We start from the raw sequence: 23,622 nt of genomic DNA, 5'->3' as shown, positions 1-23,622 counted from the left end.
TTTATATGCCCAGAAGTAGGAAACAGGTCATGTGGTAAATCTATTTTTAATTTTTTGAGAAACCTCCATACTGTCCTCCATAATGGCTGTACTGATTTGCATTCCCACTACAGTGAGAAAAAGGCTCCCCCCTTTTTTGTTACAAATTTATTTATTTATTTGAAAGGTAGAATTACAGACAAAGTGAAAGACACAGAGACAGAGAGATTTTCCATCTGCTGGTTCACTCCCCAAGTGGATACAGAAGCCAGGGCTGGACCAGGCCAAAGCCAGGATCCTGGAACTCCATCCAGGCCTCCCATGTGGGTGGCAGGGGCCCAAGCCTTTGGTCTACCATCTGCTATCTTTCCAGGTACATTAGCAGAGAGCTGGATTGGAAGTCAAGCAACCAGGACTCGAACTGGTGCTTACATGGGATGCCAGTGTCACAGGTGGTGGCTTATCCCAGTGTGCCACGATGCAGGCCCCAAGGGCTCCTTTTCTCCACATCATCACCAGCATTTGGTACTTTTTGGCCTTTTTTATAGTAATAATTCTAACAGGCATGGTATAGTACCTCATTCTGGTTTTGGTTTGAATTTCACTGATAGCTACTAATGTTGAGTATATTTTCATGTGTCTTTTGTCATTTGTATTTTTTTGAGATATGTATATAATTTTAACAAAATTTTTGAATCAGTGATATAGTTAGGGTGTCAGTAGTGGATATTCAGACAAATAATTAGCAACTTGGAAACTCATAACAGAACTGATAAGCTTCCTAAGGGTTTCAAGTAAAAGGTGACATTTGGAAATCCCTAAGGAAAAGTGACAGGGTCTGACTCAGAGCTGTCAAGAATAACTAGCACTTAGTCTCTTTATCTTGCCTGTGAAAGGGCCAGGGGAAAGCTGGTTGTCAAATGAAGGATTCAGATAGAAGGAATAAGGCTGGCTCCCAATTATCAAAGCTATACCACAGCTAGAGATAATAAGATTTTAAAAGTCAGGGCATTCTAGAATTAGTATAGAAACAGTGTAATGTTGTAAGTAGTACAAACTTTGTAATACAGTGTAAAATTCATAGGGCTATAGATTTGAATCTTCCTTGCTGACTGTAGATCCTTTGTAAATTATTTTACTGGGGCCAGCGCTGTGGTATAGTATGTCAGCATCCCATATGGGTGCCAATTTGTATCCCAGCTGCCCATCTGGGAAAAGCAGCAGAAGATGGTCCAAGTGTTTAGGTTCCTGCCACCCACGTGAGAGACCTGGATGAAGGTTCTGGCTCCTGAGTTCGACCTGGCCCAGCCCTGGCCATTGCAGCCATTTGGGGGCTGAACCACCAGAAGGAAGAGTTCTGTCCCTCTCTATAACTCTGACTTTCAAATAAGTAAATCAATCTTCAAAAAAGTTATTTAACTTCTCTCTAAGCTTCGGTGTCCTTATTTATAAACTATGGTTAATATTATCTAACTAGAATAATTATTGTAGGAGAACTGATAATACATTTTTTTAAAAACTAACAGACTCTAGTCATCGACAAAACTGAAATGTTAATAGTTATTACTGTTATAATAAAAGTATATTTGTTGATATCCCCCTTATCACCAGTGACTTTGTTATAATTACAAGAGTGTTTTCCTGTGTTAAAATCTCTCCTGCTAAACACCATAATGGAATCCAAGATCATGAAAGAAGAGGCATTATCTTGCTGAAATTTGTATTTCTTTTTTTTTTAAAGATTTATTTATTTATTTGAAAGTCAAAGTTAGAGAGAGAAAGAGAGAAGAAGTGACAAAGAGACAGATTTTCCAATCACTGGTTCACTCCCCAAGTAGCCGCAATGGCCAGGACTGGGCCAGGCTGAAGCCAAGAGCCAGACGTTTCATCCAAGTCTCCCACATGGGTGGCAGGGCCCCAAGGACTTGGGTCATCTTCCACTGTTTTTCCCAGGCCATTAGCAGGGGCCTTGAACTGGTGCCCATATAGGATGCCTATGTCACAAGCAGTAGGTTTACCCACTATGCGACAACACCAGCCCCAAAATTTGTATCTTTAAGACTGAAACCTTGATTTGTCCTGTGGCTAAGTTTTGAGGTATTAGGAAATTAGAAGCATGATGTTTGTTTAGCCTGCAGAATAAGTGCTTTAAAATGAGTCACTAAGGTGGGCATTTGTAACACCTGCAACCCATATTAAGGTGCCTGGTTCGTGTTTCAGCTCTGCTCCTGATTCCAGCTTCTTGCTAATGTGTTCTCTGGGTGGCAGTATGTGATAGTTCAAGTAACTGGTTACCTGCTGTCAATGTAGGAGACCTGGATTGAGTTCCCGGTTCCCAGCTATGGGTAGTCCTAGCTCTGGCCTTTTCAGGCATTTAGAGAATGAACCAATAAATAAGAAATCTCTCTCAGGGCTGGCACTGTGTCATAGCAAGTAAAGCCGCTGCCTGCAGTGCTGGCATCCCATATGGTGCTGGTTTGAGTCCTGGCTGCTCCAACTCCCATCCAGCACTTGGCTATGGCCTGGGAAAGCAGTAGAAGATGACCCAAGTCCTTGGTCCTCTATACCCATGTGGGTGACCTGGAAGAAGCTTCAGGTTTCTGGCTTCGGATAGGCCCAGCTCTGGCCTTGTGGCGATTTGAGGAGTGAACCCACCCATGGAAGACCCCTCTCTTTCTCTCTCTTCCTATACCTCTGCCTCTCAAATAAATCAATTAAATCTTAAAAAAAAACCCTCTTGCTTTCCTGCCTGCCTGTCTTGTGTGTCTCTGCCTTTCAAATAAATAAGATAAACATCACTCAACATATATTATTAAATGCCCATACACATTTTTCATTCATATGAATGTGGCACTATAAATGTAAAATAATATTTAATTGCCACTGGAGAGATTTACACTGGATATTCACAACTCTGGAGCATCAGCCACATATATCATAGCTATCTATACTGTTATTATTATATAATAATTCATATACTCTGTGTATATAATTATAATAGTCATTTTATATATTTTATATTTTATTCCATGTACACTAAATATTATTTTTGTGTAATGACAACATAATAGTATTTGATATACTTTGTCCCTAGTGTACTGTAATAATGAGGCTTTTAATCTTTATACTTATTTTATGATTCTATTAAATATTTTTGTTGGACATAATTTCAATTTTTATTATTGGTAAACAGCATACAAAATACCTACATATGTACTATCTTGCAGATTTTATTGTACCAAGTATTTTTTTTTTTTTTTTGACAGGCAGAGTGGACAGTGAGGGAGAAAGACAGAGAGAAAGGTCTTCCTTTGCCGTTGGTTCACCCTACAATGGCCGCCATGGCCGGTGCACTGCGGGGATCCAAAGCCAGGAGCCAGGTGCTTCTCCTGGTCTCCCATGGGGTGCAGGGCCCAAGCACTTGGACCATCCTCCACTGCACTCTCTGGCCACAGTAGAGAGCTGGCCTGGAAGAGGGGCAACCGGGACAGAATCTGGTGCCCCGACCGGGACTAGAACCCGGGGTACCTGCGCCGCAAGGCGGAGGATTAGCCTATTGAGCCGCGGCGCCGGCCTTATTGTCCCAAGCATTTTTAGCATTTATGTTTTATTAAAGTGAGAATAAATATTTTGAAAACAGCACCTACTATCTTCTCTGTTCCTCAATCCTCTGAATGCAAATGGCCTTCCTAGAGACACCAAGATGTCGGGAATGTAAAGGGAGAATTGCCAGCAGGGTTCACTCTGGGAAGTTGCCTATCCATGTCCACTTTTGACTTTCCTGTTGACCTATTCTTACTTATTTCAGAAGTCACCCAGGGTTGCCAGCCCTTTGTTGAATGTATCCGCCCTGTAGTATCTGTTCTTCTTCCCTTGACCCAGCACCTAGCTGTGCTCTCTTCTGTGGTTCACTGACCTCAGTTGCTTATGACTGTAATATTTCCTTAACCAGCATCACTACAGTCTCAAATCAGGAAACATTATCCACCTGCTATTTCCAGTCTCTGCACCAGTTCTTGCCAAGTAATTTTTGGAATAAAGTTAATAGTTGACCTTTCACAACACTGTAAGTAGGACTTATCTCACCAGTTATGGAGAAATTTGTACAGAACTGATTAAGATAATGGTTTTTTTTTTTTTTTTTAGAATTTTACAACTTAAAAATTAGTGCTAACGAAACTCATGAAGATAGTCACATGCCATTATTCAACACATTGAGTACTTTAATCTTCAGAACAACCCTGAAGTGTTATTATGCAACACATTTAAACATCGTAAAACTGAGACTCAGAATTATTATTCATAATTATTTGAGTATAAATCAAAAGAAAGCACAGGAACTAGGTTTTAAACCAAGATTTCTATGATTCCAAACCCATGATCTTGCTCTTACGACATGCACTTAAATATATGGAGTCAAAAACACTTAACTAAGTAAGAGGATTAATTTAATAATACACAATTTTAGCTTTTCTTTCTAACTATGGTTATATGCCAAGAATCTGTATAATCTTGTTCACCTTTCCTTCCTCTTGTGTAGATCTTGGTTGCATTACAGCTTTATTTTTTCCTAATGAATAGTACAGTCAATTGCATCAAACAATTCCATGTATAATATACATAAATGATTTTTCATGTAAAGGTTTAACTTTATGTATTAAAATTATCCACAGAATATTGTGCTCTAGAATGTGTAGGAAACCATGTATTCTATTAGTTTAAAATTAGGAACTGGGGGTCTAAGGCATAAACACACACACAGCATAATTCAGTAGCTATTTGGCAGCTTCCCAATTGCTATGATACTGAAGATAACCACACCAGATAAATCAAGCCCCAAAGTGGACTCTCTGGCTTAACTTTCTCATGTTTTAATGTGCTGATGGATATCTCAGTACCGTCTACATCAGTGTTGATAGTCCAGCTGGCACAGCCTTGGGCACTAAAGTGATTTAGATAAACTAAGTCATTATTCCAACAATTAAATCAGCTGGAATTAGCACAAGCAATTTTTTTCTATCCCGTACACTATAAACGCTTCCATGCTACAATGTTAGAATTTATGTCAGACAAACACAACCTTCTCTGTGTGGTATAAATTCACAGCTTACTAAAAAATGATTATCAGATTATCAAAAAAGAGCTTTTGCTTTACAATACATATTCAGGCTTTTCTATGTGACAAAATGTATAAATCAGAGTGAACAATAACATCGATAAATTAACTATGTAAAGCTAATATTTATCCTTGCATTCCATTTTGAGTGTTTCTCTTGATTTCAGAGTGTTCTTATCAACCTTGTTAATCAATGGATTAATAACTATATGCAGCAAATATTTGTTAAGTATTTTTTGTTCATTCCTTGACCACTTATTTCAATTAACTTAATTGTTCACTGAAGCCCTATTATAAGTAAAGAATTTTTATTATTTTTTTTTTGACAGGCAGAGTGGACAGTGAGAGAGAGAGAGACAGAGAGAAAGGTCTTCCTTTTGCCGTTGGTTCACCCTCCAGTGGCCGCCGCGGTTGGCGCGCTGCGGCTGGCGCACCGTGCTGATCTGATGGCAGGAGCCAGGTACTTATCCTGGTCTCCCATGGGGTGCAGGGCCCAAGTGCTTGGGCCATCCTCCACTGCACTCCCTGGCCACAGCAGAGAGCTGGCCTGGAAGAGGGGCAACCGGGACAGAATCCGGCACCCCGACTGGGACTAGAAGCCGGAGTGCTGGCGCCGCAAGGCGGAGGATTAGCCTAGTGAGCCGCGGCGCTGGCCTAGTAAAGAATTATTTAAGGTACAATTTTAGGCATTTTTGGACTATTTACTTTTGAACATGAATGCTTTACTTTTGGCAGTCTTTCTTTTGAATAATCTGCATGATGCCAGATATAAAAATAACCAGTTCTTGGAACCAAATCTAATAAATAATGTGAATATTCCAATTATTAGAGAAGGCTAGTTTTGAACAGAGTGTCTTGCAACAATAAAATAATAAAATTTCTTTTTCTTCTGAATTCTGAAAGCACTTTCAAACCTGTGGGTCAGGCATGTTCCCAGTCATTCTTCATTCTTCACAACTCTGGGAACAAAAATCTCAAGGAACTCAGCAGAGAAACACTAGGGCTTGCTTCCATTTTTCTGCTCTAAATAAATAGACATAAAGATGATTGCTTGCTGTAGCAGCCTTACCATGGTCAAGCTATATATATGTTTGAGTGCCATAAATCAGTGTGGAAACTGCCAAATCACTAATTAATTTTAAACTCTAGTAATTATGATTTTTTTTATTTGAAAAGCATAGAGACAGAGAATGAGAGACAGAGATCATCTATCTGCTGGTTCACTCCTCAAATGGCTCCAACAGTAAGTCTGGACCAGATCTAAGGCAACAATTTCATTATGATCTCCCATATAAGTTTTAGGGGCCAAAGCACTTGGGTCATCTTTGGCTGCTTTCCTAAGGGTATTGGTAGAAAGCCAGATCTGAAGTGGAGTAGCCAGGACTACAACTGGACTCCAGTATGGGATGCTGACTTTGCAGTGGTGGCTTAAATTGCTACACCATAATGGCAGCTCCCATGACTTAATTTGAATGTGACGTTGACCAATGTTTCTTTGTCTGATGTTTTATATGGTGGTCCACATAGTGAATTTATATTCTTCAGAGTTTGATTTCACTGTATACTGAGACTCTTTGGCCCAGAGAAGAAATTCTGCAAAATCTCCCCTGTTTTTTTTGTCCAATGCCAGTTACCTGTCATTTAGACTTGAAAATATCAACTAACTACTTATCTTGTTTTAGTTCTTAAAAGCCTTTAAAACCTTTCTCTCTTGATTTCAAGGCACAGTTTATTCAAAACATTTGCCTGTGTATAGCATATCTTTCTTTCAAATGGACATCAGGTAGACTTTTGTTCAAATTATTGTTATTGTCATCATAACCAGTAAACCTCTATTCAGCAAAGAATGTGGCATACTGTCTCTTCAGGCTTACAAACCAATCTACTTATTTTCCACTTTCTTCAACTGCAGCTTATAAAGGTATATAAATGTATTTTAAATCAAGTTTGGTATTTATATATAATTGGAATTGAAAATTTGGATAATTTTTAAGTAGATACTAAGATGTATTTTCAAATAAATTTCAAAAATTGGTTGGATTTTACATGGACTATTTTATTGGGAAAAAGCAAAGTTTCTTAAAAAATTTACATGACTAGACTATTATGATTATTCTGTTGATAACCTGAATTTACATTGCCGTGTGGGGAATTTTTGTCAAAGTGGTTTTTTTCAAATATTTTTTCAAAAAAAATTTTTTTTGACAGGCAGAGTGGACAGTGAGAGAGAGATACAGAGAGAAAGGTCTTCCTTTGCCGTTGGTTCACCCTCCAATGGCCGCTGTTTTTTTCAAATATTTTTGATGGTGAATATGACCTCATCAGTAAAACACAAACTATTTTTCAGAAATATTGAATAAATTCTAGATTAATCTATTTTTATCTGAAAAAATCTCAAATTAACATTTCTATGTTAAATCAATATTAAAGTATTTCCACGAAGACTTCTTTTATACTAATTACTTTATGTTTAAATTGATTTTTATATTAGTTTATATTTCTTTTTCAATGTTGGCTTACATTTGACCTTAGGATGTTTATTAATGTGATAATGTGGGTGGTATTTTATTTATTATTATTATAAATATTAACACTCAGTTTTGTAAATAGTGCATATTTTGTATAAGCATTTAAAAATATACACTGATACATTAGATATTTTGTTTAAGAATACTTGAGAATGTTATCATTTGCTGAACTAGAAAAATTATTATTTTAAAATGTATTGTAAAAATAAAATTATGTAGCTCATTGATAAATATTTAGTTTATAGTGTTCCTCCATCTTTGTGTTTAGCTGAGAATTTTGTTTAGAAATATGAAAAAAAACTTGAAACAATTATGGAATATTCAACAATTTCACAAAAAATAAACATTTATAAAATCATTACCAGAAATATTCTAACTGAAATTCATGTTTATGTCCAAGATAGAATCTTTCATTCCTTATCTGTGTATGAGTGGAAACTTTAAAGCATGTATTTCTCACTGCCTGAAAAAATTAGCTTAACACTTACAAAGTGTTTATTATGTGTACTAAGCATTGTTCTGAATTATATAAATACATCTTTTATTCATCACAAGACATTGGGAGGCAGGTGCATTTATTACATCCTCTTGACTGTAGAACTAATTGTGGCACAGAGGGACAAAATATGTACTCAGTCACAGCTGAGAGTACAGTTGAGTAAAATTCTCAGGTCAGATATAAAAATACAATGTCTCATTAAAGATTTATTTATTTATATTTGAAATGTAGTATGACAGAGTGCAGGACACACACACACACACACACACAGAGAGTTCTCTTCCATCTGCTGATTCACTCCTCAAATGCCTTCAGCAGCCAAGACTGGGCCAGGGTGAAGCCAGGAGTCAGGAGCTCCATCTGGATTTTTTTACATCTGTGTCAAGAACTCAGTTCCTAGAGCGATCATTTGCTGCCATCCAGGTGCATTAGTAGGAAGCTGAATCAGAAGTAGGGTAACCAAGACTTGAAACAGGCACTCAAATAAATATGATGTGTGGGTGTCCCAAGTAATGGCTTCACCTGCTGCACTGCAATGCCTGCTCCTAATACCTAGTTTCTTAACTATTACTGTATTTGGGTGCATACACAGTCTAGAAGTCACTTACTTGAATACATATAGAGAAAAACACTACAAAAATTTAACTATAGTATCTGTTTCAAAATCTTTTTTTTATTTATTTTTTTTTTTTTATTTTTTTGACAGGCAGAGTGGACAGTGATAGAGAGAGACAGAGAGAAAGGTCTTCCTTTTGCCGTTGGTTCACCCTCCAATGGCCGCCACTGCCGGCGCACTGCGGCCGGCGTACCGCGCTGATCCGAAGGCAGGAGCCAGGTACTTATCCTGGTCTCCCATCTGTTTTGAAAAATGGTCCCTTCATTGTGAAGGCTTGTTTGAAATATGGGCAATCTTTAACAAAAATTGAAGAACAAAACTATCATTTTTCCAAAGCATACAACATTTTATTTTTGTATTGATGATTTATATGCAGATTGTTTCCAGCATTATTTTTCTTACTCAAGAAATACTTTCCTGGCCAGTACCGCAGCTCACTTGGCTAATCTTCCGCCTGTGGCGCTGGCACCCCGGGGTTCTAGTCCCTGTTGGGGCACCAGATTCTTTCCCAGTTGCTCCTCTTCCAGGCCAGCTCTCTGCTGTGGCCAGGGAGTGCAGTGGAAGATGGCCCAAGTGCTTGGGCCCTGCACCCCGTGGGAGACCAGGAGAAGCACCTGGCTCCTGGCTTCGGATCCCCACAGTGCGCCGGCCCTAGAGGCCATTTGTGGGGTGAACCAACGGAAAGATGACCTTTCTCTCTGTCTCTCTCTGTCTCTCTCTCTCTTTCTAACTCTGCCTGTCAAAAAAAAAAAGAAAAAGAAAAAAGAAATACTTTTCTGACCTAGAGCCCTTAATTCTGTGCTTATCGAAATTGAGATGTGAGCTTCATAACACACCTGGGTGAAGATGATACCTTTTCTCAAGCATAAAAAATTCAGTGTTTGAATGAACAGGTATGAGGTGTCTTTCAAAAGTTCATGGGAATGTGTATTATGTAAAAATGTCATGTATTTCAGAATATTTTACAATGAAAACTTCATCCTTTAATTGTATTTTCCATGAACTTTTTGAAGCTTTCTCATACATCTAAGACAAATTGGTTTCCAAAGCCTTTATTAATTTAGACGTCTTAGATGGCTGTTTTTATATAGGACATATTTCAAAAGATTATGGCAAAGAACTTTACATACCTCAGTAAGATAGTTTCTTAGTGCTTTCCGGTGATGATTTTGAAATGACTCAAAAATGGGGCCAGCACTGTTGCATAGTGGGTAAAACCTGCCGTGCCAGCATCCCATATGGGCACCAATTCTGATCCAACTCCCTGCTAATGTGCCTGGGAAAGCAGCAGAAGATAATTGGGCCCCTGCACCCATGTGGGAGACCTGGAAGAAGCTCCAAGCTCCTGGCTTTAGATAAGCCCAACTCTGGCCCTTGCAGACATTTAGGGAGTGAGTCAGAGGATGGAAGACCTCCCTCTCTGTCTGCCTCTGCCTCTCTGTAACTCTGCCTTTCAAATAAATAAATTATAAATCTCAAAAAGAAAAGAAAAGAAAATGACAAATGACTGGCACCTCTTTTAAAGCACTATTCATGTTGCTGTTTTGCCCAATGTCTCCTCATACTTTCAAGATCAATGTTCCATTTTCCAGAGTCCAGGATTACACCTTGAAGTGTTCTGTTCAAAGCGTCCCTGTTCAGAAGCCTGCATTTCTAAGCTCTTCAATTTCATGTCTCATCATTTCTTGGTCTATTGTGGTTGTCATGCATATCAAAATTGACAAAAACTTAGAATTTCATTTCCAAGATAAATTTCCATAAGAGCCTCTGTCCAAAAATATCTAGTGCTGAAACAAGAAAAGGTAGAGTAGTAGTGGTGGTTGTATATTAACCAATGTGTAGGAATGGTTCCAAGGCTTATACTGTCTTTCACATCCAGCAAGTGGAATCAATTTGCACTTCTCTGAACAATAAATTACTTCGTAGTGTCAAAATTTAAATTGTTAAAATAAGAACACTCTGTCACTAGGATACTTACCCTGGTTTTAAAAAAAAAAAAAAGCCAAGTATTTACCTTAGGAGTGCAGATAAAACTACTTGACAAAATCACTGAGTAAAAGAAAATGAAGCCATGTAACTAACCTAAGACACATCTTCATTTATTTCTGAAAGAGTGATTTTGAGAATTATCATGGAAAGTTGCATTTGGATCACTTTACAGTCAGTAAATCATGTAAGGAGAAGCTCCAAGAGAAAATGGAGAAGTAGAAAGCCAATAAAGATGGGGGAGGGGGGGCTGGCTTGCTAATAAATGGAAAACAAACAGCAACATTTCATGACAGGAAGCCTCTCAAGAGTCTGTCTTTCAAACCAAGAATTTACTACTTCAACAGCAGATACACCTGCTTTCCTAGTAATTTAAAGTAAAACTTAAGATGGCTGAATATTTTCGACCACATTTATTGAGTTTCTACTTTCATAAGTCAGAAAATTATTATTGAACTTTTTCTAAAAATTATTTTTATAAAATTAGCCTAGAAGGTGGTTAGCATTTATCCACACTCATTTCATAAACAAAATTCTAAATTTTGGATGAGTATATAGTATAAAATAAATATTTTATATAAATATGTATGAACAAACAATTTCATTCTAAGCATTTTGTTTTAAAATATACTCATACTCCTTTAGGTTTCTCCCACTTAACTTTTGCTAATTTTAGTAGTTTATTTCTTAAGATGCATTTATTTGAAAGAGTTACAGAGAGAGAGAGAGAATCTTCCGTAGTATCACTGGGCTTCTAATGAAGAAACTGTACCCTGCCGCACCCTTTCCTGCCCTTAAGTTCTACTCTCCAGAGACAGTGTCTTTGAAGTCTTTTTATCACCGTTGTTATTTGTTAATCTCTCCATACTTCTAGGCATTATGCTTTTGACATGCTTTATTGATTTTACATTTACATTTTTCCTTTCAGCTGGTTATTATAGAAGATAAGGATTTGGTCTGTTACTTTCCACCCTTACACACACACACTCACACACACACATACACACAGTCCCATTCATACTCCTCTGACTCACCACTCCCCACCCCCAACATGCCATATTCATTTCTCATTTAATCACCCTTTATCTTAAAGAAAGAATGGGATAATGGAATTTTGGGGTGAGTATATTTTGTTTGTTTATGTTATTGCAACACTATATTATTTACTATTCACAAACTCTTTCTTTTACAAATATTTAGCATTCTTTTTGAATTAACGCCTTATTTTGCTTGCTTGTCCCTACCATAAATCCTCCTCAGAGTTCCCAAAATAATTGTAAAACTCCATTGAAAGTTGGTAACAATACATAATTGTTATTATAAGAATTCCATTTTCTTTCTTTCTTCTTTCTGGAAGCTTCTCTCTCTCTCCCAAATGACTACATGGTTTCAAAGCCTACGCACAGCTTTCTCTTTCTTTCCAGTGTTAGAGCACTAATTTTCTGTGTTATGTATCTTTCTGTTTCTTCCCTTGTTTTATCATTTTGTAAGAATTCTGGATATTTTTGCAATATAATTTCCATACCATACAATTCACTCTCTGTTAGTAGATATTGATTTGTAGATATGCAACAGCTACCACACTCATTTCACAGTCCCTTTCTATCCAAGAAAGGTCTCTTGTACTCATACAGGAAATCTCTGCTTCCACTCAGCCTCAGGCAACCAACAGTCTGCTTTCATTTCCTGTAGCTTTGAATTTTTCAGAAGTTGCTTATAATTGAGACTATTGAAGTCATGCTCTTTTGTGTCTGGTGTTTTTCACCCATCATAATGATTTTGAAGTTCGTCCATGTTGTAATATGTATCAACAGTAGATTTCTTTTATTTGCTGAACAACATTATCTTATATCCATACAGCATATTCTGCTTATCCAGTTAGCCAGTTGATGGATTTCTAAAAGCTATTCCAGTTTAGAGCTACTACGAATAATTTGACTATGAATATTCACATCTGAGTCATTGTGTGGCTATGTATTCATTTCCTTTGGGTGAATAACTACCAGTGGAATTACCAAATCTTTTGATAAGCATACGTAATTTTTAAGAACCTGTAAAACTAACTTATGAAAGAGTATATATTTCATAGTCTATCAACACTCTATGAGGAGTTCACTTTCACTACAGCCTCACTAGTGTTTTCTGTTACATTCTTTGGGTTACATCCATCCCAGTAAGTGTGAGTAATGATAATTCTTTGTAGTTTTAAGAGACAAAATTTGATCTAACAACTAATGATACTGAACATCATTCGTGTGCCTATTAGACATTTGAATATAATTTTTAGTGAAATATCTAGTCAAATATTCAAATATTTCCCCCCTTGTATCATCGTCTCATGTATTTTGAAGAATTCTTCATATATTCTAGATAGAAGTCCTTTCTCAGCTATATGATTAGCAAATGTTTATCTGCATTTTATCTTGTCTTTTACTTTTTTGTTTCCTTATTAGAACAAAGATTTTCAATTTTTGATGAAGCCTAATCTGCTATTTTTTTCTTTTCTAAATTGTGCAGCTGATTTCATGCTAAGAAATTTTCCCCTAGCCCAAGGCTATCAAAATGAAACTGCATTTGTTTTAACAGTTTTGTAGGTTTTTTCTTTAAGCTCTATTTTATTTATTTTGAAAGTCAGAGTTACAGAGAGACAGGGAAATACAGGGAGGGAAAGAGTGAGAAAGAGGTCTTTCATCTAGTACTTCATTCCCCAGATGGCTGCAAGGGCCATCACTGGGCCAGACCAAAGCCAGAAGCCAGGAGCTTCATCTAGGTCTCACAAGTGAGTGGCAGGAGCTCAAACACCTGGACCACCTTGCATTGCTTTCCTATGCCATTAGCAGGGAGCTGAATTGGAAGTGGAACAATTCGGATACAAACAAGTGCTCATATGAGATGCTGGTGTTGCAGGCATTGGTTTTACCCACTACACCACCACAATGCCGTCCCCTATAGTTTTGTAGTTTTAACTTACATTTAGGTATATGATCTGTTTTGCCTTGATTTATGAGTATGGTGAGAAGTAAGGCATTGTGACACATTAGATTTGGTGATCACTAAATAATTTTGATAATATTTAAGTCATATGGGGAAAAGAGAACTACAGTTGTAATGTTTGTTGCAATGTAAATGTCTTTCCTATCCATGTCCCAAACTGTTGATTTTCAGAATGTGTTAATGAGACCAACCATTATAATTACTTTGCATTACATAGAGAAGGAAAAATGCAGTTAAGAATTTTGAAAATTTCCTATAAATATACAATAAATTAAGGTCTCTGATAATATAATTTGTATTTGTTCATTATATTCACATTAAGAAAATATTTTCCCTTTTTTTCTTTCTTTCCTCTGTCATCCCCCCTCTACTTCTTTTTCTTTCTTCTCTTTCTCTCTTACATTTTATAAAATCAGAAAATTTTAAAACTTTTTCTAATAGTCAACTACTTTTATTTTGAGTATGAAAATTTCCAGTTTTCTATTCTACTATTAACCTAGTTGAAGAGGTTGGGTATTCAGATAATGAAATAATAAGGTAAATGCAAATATTTTACTATTTGTTCAATGTGTTTTCTAAAAAGAAAATTGTGTTTATTGTTTCCTGATTCAGACTAAACAGGTAGTAACTTCTCAAATATAACCTTAGACAACTTAAGAAAATGAATCCATAATTATAAATAATTATTTTTTGGCAATTTTAATAAGATATAAGGTAAATTACCTTTAAATATTCTTAATATTTTACTTTTATTTTATTAAATTATTATTTATATAGTTATTCTGTGTAATGAAGAATAAAGAGAATTCCTATGCCTATCCTGTTATTTCATTTATCCCTTCACTGACTATTATATGCCTAGTGTTACAAGAGAGGTGTATAGAGTAAACAACAAAATAAACAAGAGAATACATAAGCTAAAGAATAAATAAGGTGATGCTTATAATGTCTGAAATGCCATGAGGGAAACAATTATTTGACAATTAATTTGAAAACTTACTGAAGAGAAGGCACCAGACACGTGTAGTACCAAGGTAGTGTAATTACAGGAAAGCAAACAGATTTTCCTAATATTTTAAGCTTGAAATAGTGTGTTGTTTTAGAGACAATAAAGTTCTATGAGTAAGGACATGAATGGTGTGATTTGAAATTGGAGAGAATAGTAGAACTAAGAGGAGCCAGATTATTCAAGGCCTTTGATTATTCAGAGATTTTGTTTGAAGAATAATGGTAAATCAATGAAGCAGATTAAGCGGGGAAGCAGCATCACTCAGTGATTGCTTACCAAGGATTCCTGTGATTTGTGCATGGGAGACCATTAGAGGATCAATAGAGTGACTGAAAAGTCCAATTATAAGGGTAATGCAGTGAATAAGGCAGGAGGGGATGGTAGCTTAAACTAGGAGGTTTGCAGTTGACAAGAAGAAAAAAACTGTTGTATTTTAGCACTAAGATGATTAGGACTTGCTGATAGATTCTATTTCAGAGTAAGGGAAAGTGAGATACTAAATTTAATTCCCAGACTCTTGAATGAGAAACTGTTTAAAAAGGTTTAATTAGGTGGCAAAAAAGAGAAGGAATTAATTTTGAGAAGAAAATAATGAATTTCATTTTAAATATGATAAGAATGAGATCTTGAGAAAATAAGTGGCTGATGTCTTTGGGTAAAAATTTGGCCTAAGGGGCCAGCACTGTGGCATAGCAGGTAAAGTGGCATCTGATATGGGCACCAGTTCCATTCCCAGCTGCTCCTCTTCTGATCCAGCTCTCTGCTATGACTTGAGAAAGCAGTAGAAGATGGCCGAAGTGCTTGGGCCGCTGTGCCCACGTGGGAGACCTGGAGGAAGCTCTTGGCTCCTGGCTTCAGGTCGGCCCAGCTCCGGCCTCTGTGGCCATTTAGGGAGTGAAGCAGTGGATGGAACACCTCTCTTTCTCTGCCTCTGCCTCTCTGTAACTCTGCCTTTCAAATAAATAAATATTTTTTAAAAATTGGGGCTAGATATATGTATTTTAGTCAGTAGCATGATGTGGGGGTTGGAAATAGATGAGGGTAATAAGAAAAGAGTATAAGAAGAAAGAAAGGAGGATATTACTGAAACCTGAGAACACAGACATTTGGGATAATGTTATAGATGCTACGAAAAGTTAGTTATAATAGCAGCCACTAGGGGCTGGGAGAGTAATAGAGAGACATGGATTTTTTTTTTTTTTTTAATTTTATTTAAGTGACGCATTTCATGTATTTCATATATACAGATTTAGGAACATAGTGATACTTCCCACCCTAACTTTCCTCCCCCTGCCATGCTCCAACCCTTCTTCCCCCTCCCTCTCTCATTCCCACTCTTTAATTTTTACAAAAATCTACTTTCAGTTTATTTAATGATCATAAAGTTAACCCTGTATTAAGTAAAGGAGTTCACCAAGTACTTTGAAGAAAAAAAAATGGTCCTTAACAGCAGAGACAAGGGCTGTAAACAATCATTGACTTTCAAAATGTCCATTTCACTCCAATATATTACATTTTAGGTATTCTATTAGTTACCTCAGATCAGGGAAAACATGGTACCTGTTTTTTGAGCACTGGCTTATTTCACTAAGTATAATGGTTTCCAGTTGTGTCCATTTTGTTGCAAAAGACAGGATTTCTTTTTTCTTTTTTTTTAAACATCTGAATATCCCATAGGTTATATATACCATAATTTCTTTAGCCAGTCAACAGCTGATGGAAATCTGGGTGGATTCCATATCTTAGCTACTGTGAATTGTGCTGCAATGGACATAAGGGTACAGAGAACTCTTTCATATGCTGTTTTCTTTTGGTTTGGGTAAATTCCCAGGAGTGGGATAGCTTGATCATATGGTAGATCTATATTCAGATATCTGAGGTATCTCTGTACTGTCTTCCACAGTGGATGCACCAGTTTACATTCCCACCAACAGTGGATTAGGGTACATTTTCCCCAACACGTTCACCAGCATTTGTTGTTTGTTGATTTCTGTATGAGAGCCATTCCATCTGTGGTAAGGTGAAACCTCATTGTGATTTTTATTTGCATTTCCCTGATGGCTCGTGATCCTGAGCATTTTTTCAAGTGTCTGTTGGCCCTTTGAATTTCCTCTCTTGAAAAATGCCCACTCCAATCCTTTGTCCATTTCTTAACTGGATTGTTTGTTTTGTTGTTATTGAATTTCTTGAGCTCTTTATAGATTCTGGATGTTAACTCTTTTACCAGTTGCATAATTTGCAAATATTTTCTCCCAGTCTGTCAGTTGCCTCTTCATGTTGCTAAGTGTTTCTTTTGAGGTGCAGAATCTTCTTAGCTTGATGTAATCCCATGTGTCAATTTTGGCTTCAATTGCCCATGCTTCTGGTGTCTTTTCCAAGAAGTCTTTGCCTATAACAGTGCCTTGCAGAGTTTCCCAATGTTCTCTAGTAATTTCATGGTATCCAGTCCTAGATTTATATCTTTGATCCATTTTGAGTGGATTTTTGTGTGAGGTGTAAGATAAGGGTCTAGTTTCATACTTCTGCATGCAGAGATCCAGTTTTCCCAGGGCTATTTGTTGAAGATATTGAAGCATGTTGTCCATGCTCCAGGAATTGATTTTAACTCCTTTGCCAAAGGATGCATGGATTGATTTCTAGAGTTTCTATTCTGTTTTGTTTGTCTATATGTCTGTTTTTGTGCCACTACCAGGCTGTTTTGATTATAACTGCCCTGTAGTATATCTTGAAATCTGGTATTGTGATGCATCCAGCATTGTTTTTGTTGCGTAAAATTTTTTAGCTATTTGGAATCTCTTTTGCTTCCATTTGAATTTTAGCATATTTTATTCTAGATTTTGCAAGAGTGTCATTGGTGTTTTGACTGGGATCACATTGAATATGTAAATTGATTTTGCTAGTAATGGACATTTTGATGATGTTGATTCTTCCATTCCATGAACATGGAAGGTGTTTTTGATTTTTAATGTCCTCTTCTATTTCTTTCTTTAGCATTTTGTAATTTTCATCGTAGACATCTTTGACATCTTTGGTTAAATTTATTCCAAGGTATTTAATTCTTTTTGGAGCTATTGGGAATGAGACTGATCTTAAAAGTTCTTTCTCAGCCATGCCATTGTCTGTTGTATACAAAGGCTACTGAATTTTGTGTGTTGATTTTATATCCTGCCACCTTACCAAATTCTTTTATGATTTCCAATAGGCTCTCAATGGAGTCTTTTGGATTTTTGTAACATGACTCCATTGGTAGTTTTTTAAAATTTCATCTTCCTCAATGCTAACCCTGCAAGTAATATTATTTGCAAATTTATGCATCGGCTAAAATATGAAAGTTAAGTTGCATAGAGGAAATGATTATTAATTTATAAGTCTGAATAACATAAAATTGAGAAATATATTGTAGGTTGAATTTTTACATAAAGCAGCCTTGACACTGGACAAAATCAAGCAATGTTGTTCCCAAAATATGTAGTTAGGGATCTAGCAGTACTTGACCTGAAATGGTCTGTAGTTTCCTCAAAGTGCTTTCCCCAAAACTAAATGACACTGACTTCAGAAAAATTTTCCAAATCCTTGATGATGAATTAAAATGGTAGTAATCACTGGATATTTTTCCAGGTTGCTTATTTACTAAGAACATATCCTCAGCGTACTCCAACCATCCATCACCACATAACACAAACAGACACACACACACACACATACACATACAGAGAGAGAGAGAACAATTATGTTCCAAAATCAGTGCCATGGAATATAAGTAGATGAGTAAAGAAATAAAGAAAAGCATATTTACTTTTGCTACTCTGAAATAAGTTCTTAAATAGATTTTAATTGTAAAAAGAAATTTAATAGCTCAAGGGTTAGTAAGAATGCAAAATGGAATTTCTTTGTGTTTTCAGGCTTAGTTCTTCTGGTCAAATAATTCAACTTTGTTTTACTCAACATCGTTTCATAGCAACAGATTCTTCTCCGTGCCACTTTAGTGAAGAATCTGGAATCCCTTAGACATAGAAGCACGTAAGCAACAATAAATTCATCTGTAATTAACTGCAGTATACAAAACAGATATGCCTTAAAATTTACAAATTCTTTTTAAACAAAAATATTATTACATTGTCTATCGTGTATATATATATAATATATATAATTTTTAGGTTGTAACTCCATAAAAGGAGAGACTTTATTTACAAATAGCATGCTTAGAACATTCCTTGGTTTATAATAGTCATTTATTAAAATTCATAAAATTACAATGTTTTCCTTTCTTTGCTATTTATTTAAAATATTTTGTTAGAATTAGTATACACACTTTCCTCCTATATACAGGTATTAACGTCTTTATGCACGCAACAGCTTTTTTTAAAGTATTCAGATAAATTCTTTTTATTTTTTAAAGATTTTATTTATTTATGTGAAAGGTAGAGTTACAGACAGAGAGAAGAAGAGACAGAGAAAAAAGTCTTCTGGATGCAATGGCTGGAGCTGAGCCAATCTAAAGCCAGGAACCAGGAGCTTCTTCTGGGTCTCCTATGCAGGTGTAGAGTCCCAAGCACTTGGACCATCTTCCAATGCTTTCCCAGGCCATAAGCAGAGAGCAGGATCAGAAGAGGAGCAGCCAGGACACAAACCAACATCCATTTGGGATGCAGGCACCACAGGCAGAGGCTTAGCCCATGGCCAGCCCAACACAGCAGCTTTTATAAGGTGCATTTCTATTATCTACATTTTATAAATGGGGAACCATAGACTTGAGGGTATTATTATTATTATCATTATCATTATCTATGCCTATATAAAACTTTCTAGGACTTCCATAATGTATATTGGCTTTATTCATCAGTTAGTGGGATACCAAGCAGCATTTTTCAAGAATGAAATAACAGATCAGAATTTAACTTAAGGAAGTGTGTAAAGGATGCATTGTGAGAGAGGAGAAAAAAGGTAGTGAAGATAATTAGATGTCACCTGCAACTTTCCACAACAAAGTTATTAAAGTAAGAACTTCCAGGGGCCGATGCTGTGTCATAGTAGGTTAAGCCTAAATCTGCAGCACTAGCATCCCATATGGGTGCCAGTTCAAGTCCCAGCTGTTCCACTTCTTATTCAGCTGCCTGCTTATGGCCTGGGAAAGCAGTGAAAGATGACCCAAGTGCTTGGGACCCTGAATCATATGAGAGACTCGTAAGAAGCTCCTGGCTCCTGGCTTCAGATTGGTCCAGCTCCAGCCTTTGCACCCATATGAGGATTGAACCAGCAGATGGAAGACCTCCCTCTCTGTCTCTCTGTCTCTCAAATAAATAAGTAATTTTTTTTTTTTAAAAAAAGAACTTCTGGAATAACAACAAATGAAGCTCTAGGTGTTCTTGTGCATTTAACATACATTATGTAGTTCCATCAACTACCTCAAATGCCATATTTAAAATTAGTCTTAGAAGAGGAAGGAAATGAAATTCCAAAAATTGTTATTTAATCCATGATGTGATTAAAATTTGGGACACCACAGGTATAAACCCAAAGATATGCTTAATATTGAGGTTACTGAGGAAGCTGTTATAGCATGATACTGCGGTAAAGTGGACAAATGACCACTGAAACAAATCAAAGGGTTCTTAAATAGACCCAGCATATATAGTGATGTGATTCACAGCAAAGGGACAAGTAAAGTGGTGTGGTTAGAGGATAGGCTTTTCAATACCTGGTACTGGGTTAAGTACATAGAAGAAAAAATAGAATCTTGATCATTGTCTATCACTATGCTAAAAAAAATCAACTCAAGCTCCTTGTAGGTACAAATGTGAAAAGTGAAATTATAAAGCTTCATCAAGATAGAATAGGATAATATTTTCATGACCTTGGAGTCATTAAAGATTTTTCAAAGAATGCATCAAAAGCACTGCAACAAGAAAAAAAATCTTAAACAAAAAGTACTTTTGTTCAGCACAAACACCATTAAGAGAATGAAAATAAAAGTTACGCAATGGGAGAAGATGTTTACGACATAACATACTAATATTTTAAAAAATTTCATATCCAAAATACCTTAAGAAATCTTACAAATCAATAATAAACAAGACAGCCAACACAAGTGAATAAAATGCTTTGAGATGGCAGTTAAAAGATGCAAACACAAGATCCAGTTAACATATGAAAGAGTACTCAATATCATCAGCTATCTAAAACTGCACATTAAAAGCACAAAGTATTACCACATCCCCTAGAATGACTGAAAATTTAAAACTAGCACTTTGTGCTAATTGTTGGCAAAGACGTGGAACAAGAGAACTCACAGACAGCCCTGAGGAATGTTAATTGGTGCAAGTCCCTGGAAAAATGATTTGGCCATATCTGCAAAGCTAAATATATGCATACCTCATAAACCATCAATTCCATTGCTAGTTATTTACCCTTGTGCTCATCAAGATATATAGAGCACAGACAAGATAGACAAACTGTAGTAGTTCATGACATGAAAAGCCAAGCAGCAGTGAACCCAACTGCATCACCTGATAAGAGTGATGTTCACAAACAAGGTTGAGAAAAGGAGCTCACCACTAAAGGTGTTACACTGCAGGATTCTTTCTATATAAATTCAGAATTAGCTACTTTTGTTGATAGAAATCAGAACAATGTTTGGCTACATTTGTTGGGGCGTCATAATGGAGGAGAATAAGGAAGGCTTCAGGGATGTGGTCAACACTCTGTATCTTGATGTGGTTATGATTAAAGGAGTTTGTTCAATTTGTAAAAACTCATCAAACTGGGTACTTATAATGTTTGGGCTTCTGGATGAATATTATTGATTATTTTCTTAAAAATAGAATCATTAATATTAAAACAACTTCCAGTTCAAAGTATCATTAGCATCAGTTGGCTTTTAAAATATCAAAGAGACTAGCTTTTTTTAGTATTACTAATTATTTATATAATTTTTTCTAAAACACAAAATTGTAACATGCTGACAATAGTTGGGAGCATAATATATGATCTATTTATGTCATTCCAGTCTTACTTCAAGTTGCTTAAAATGTACAGCATTTTGAAAGGAATATCAGCAATTTTAGCAATTCTGAGAAAAGGGGAATAAAGAAGTAAATAGCCAAAGGACATTGTCATACCAAGTGTTTCCCTGACCAGGGGTAACTCATAGAGGCTGGCATATGACTGCTTGAGTAGCACACATCTTTTATTATAGTACTGGGTTAAGTCCTGACTCCACCCCCAATTCCAGTTTTCCTTAATGTGCCCCCAGGGAAGCAGCAGGTGATAAGGCAGATCTCCTTTTGGTCCCACCCAGGCACAGTTGTGGTAGGCTTTGAAGAAATGCAGCAGCAGTTGGGCGATCTATCGCTGTCTCTCTTCCTTTTAATAAATGAAATGGCCGGCGCCGCGGCTCACTAGGCTAATCCTCCACCTAGCGGCGCCGGCACACCGGGTTCTAGTCCCGGTTGGGGCGCCGGATTCTGTCCCGGTTGCCCCTCTTCCAGGCCAGCTCTCTGCTGTGGCCCGGGAGTGCAGTGGAGGATGGCCCAGGTGCTTGGGCCCTGCACCCCATGGGAGACCAGGAAAAGCACCTGGCTCCTGGCTCCTGCCATCGGATCAGCGCGGTGCGCCGGTCGCATCGCGCTGGCCGCGGCGGCCATTGGAGGGTGAACCAACGGCAAAGGAAGACCTTTCTCTCTGTCTCTCTCTCTCTCACTGTCCACTCTGCCTGTCAAAAAAAAAAAAATAAAATAATAAAATAAATGAAATAAAAACTTAAAAAGAAATCTAAGATGAAAACAGAACCCTAAAAGAAATATAAAAATGAATTACATTTTTTTAATTTTAAAAGAATTTTATGAATTTTTGAGCTTTTTTAAAGCTTTTTTAACATTTTAAGCAATCAAAATAATTTAGAAACATTTTATATTTACTTACTTAGGAATACTACGCCTAAACTGCTACATCCATTTTTCATTATGCTACAAAGGAACTTTGTTAAGAAAGACTAATGTAGGGGCCTTAGGGTTTCTTAACAATGGCACTATTAACCTGTTAGTCTGGATGATTCTTTTTTTTTTTTTTCTAGACAGAATTAGACAGTGAAAGAGAGAGACAGAGAGAGAGTTATAGACAGTGAGAGGGAGAGACAGAGAGAAAAGTCTTCCTTCTGTTGGTTCACACCCCTAATGGCCGCTATGGCTGGCGCTATGCTGGCCCGAAGCAAGGAGTCGGGTGCTTCCTCCTGGTCTCCCATGCGGGTGCAGGGACCCAAGCACTTGGGCCATCCTCCACTGCCCTCCCGGGCCACAGCAGAGAGCTGGACTGGAAGAGGAGCAACTGGAACTAGTACCTGGCACCCCAACCGGGATTAGAACCTGGGATGCTGGTGCCGCAGGCGGAGAATTAGCCAAGTGAGCCACAGCGCCAGCCTGGTTCTTTTCTTGTAGGAAATTGTCCTGTTCATTGCAGAGTGTTTTACAGCATTCCTGGCCTCTACTAGTTAGTGCTAGCATCACCCTAAGTGTTCTGAAAACCAAAAATGTCTCTAGACATGACCAAAGGTCACTTGAGGTGGTGGTTGGGGGAGTAGGGTGGAAATCACCCTTGCTGGAGAACCAGTGTTCTACCCATATTGGAATACTAATAAGTTTTAGTTCCTTTGAATTTCTTTATTATTCTCTAAACAATTTTTTGTTGGTGTTACTTTTGGCTTCACCTACTTAGTATTATTTTTTAATCATATATGGAAAGAAGAATTAATTTTTGTGAGATCATTTTGTCATTGTACAAAGATTCCTTTGTGAATTCCTTTCCAGAATAAAAGTCAAATAAAGGGTGCTCCATTTTTAGTTCAAGAAATGTGTGTAGAGTAGCTTGTTTCCCATTGCATTGATTATACAGAGATGTTTA

At 36.9% G+C, this 23,622-nt stretch overlaps 1 protein-coding gene across 3 annotated transcripts in view; it reads left to right on the top strand.

Annotated features, from left to right (window-relative positions):
* Nucleotides 1-23,622, top strand: part of VEGFC (vascular endothelial growth factor C) — a 117,549-nt gene that overhangs the window by 43,254 nt on the left and 50,673 nt on the right. The gene's annotated exons all lie outside the window — the stretch shown is intronic.

The sequence above is a fragment of the Oryctolagus cuniculus genome, chromosome 2 (assembly GCF_051225735.1).
Source record: "Oryctolagus cuniculus isolate XC-2025 breed Fujian yellow rabbit chromosome 2, ASM5122573v1, whole genome shotgun sequence".
Taxonomy (NCBI): domain Eukaryota; kingdom Metazoa; phylum Chordata; class Mammalia; order Lagomorpha; family Leporidae; genus Oryctolagus; species Oryctolagus cuniculus.
Note: the sequence above shows the minus strand (reverse complement) of the source record. Positions and strands in the feature narration are given on the sequence as shown.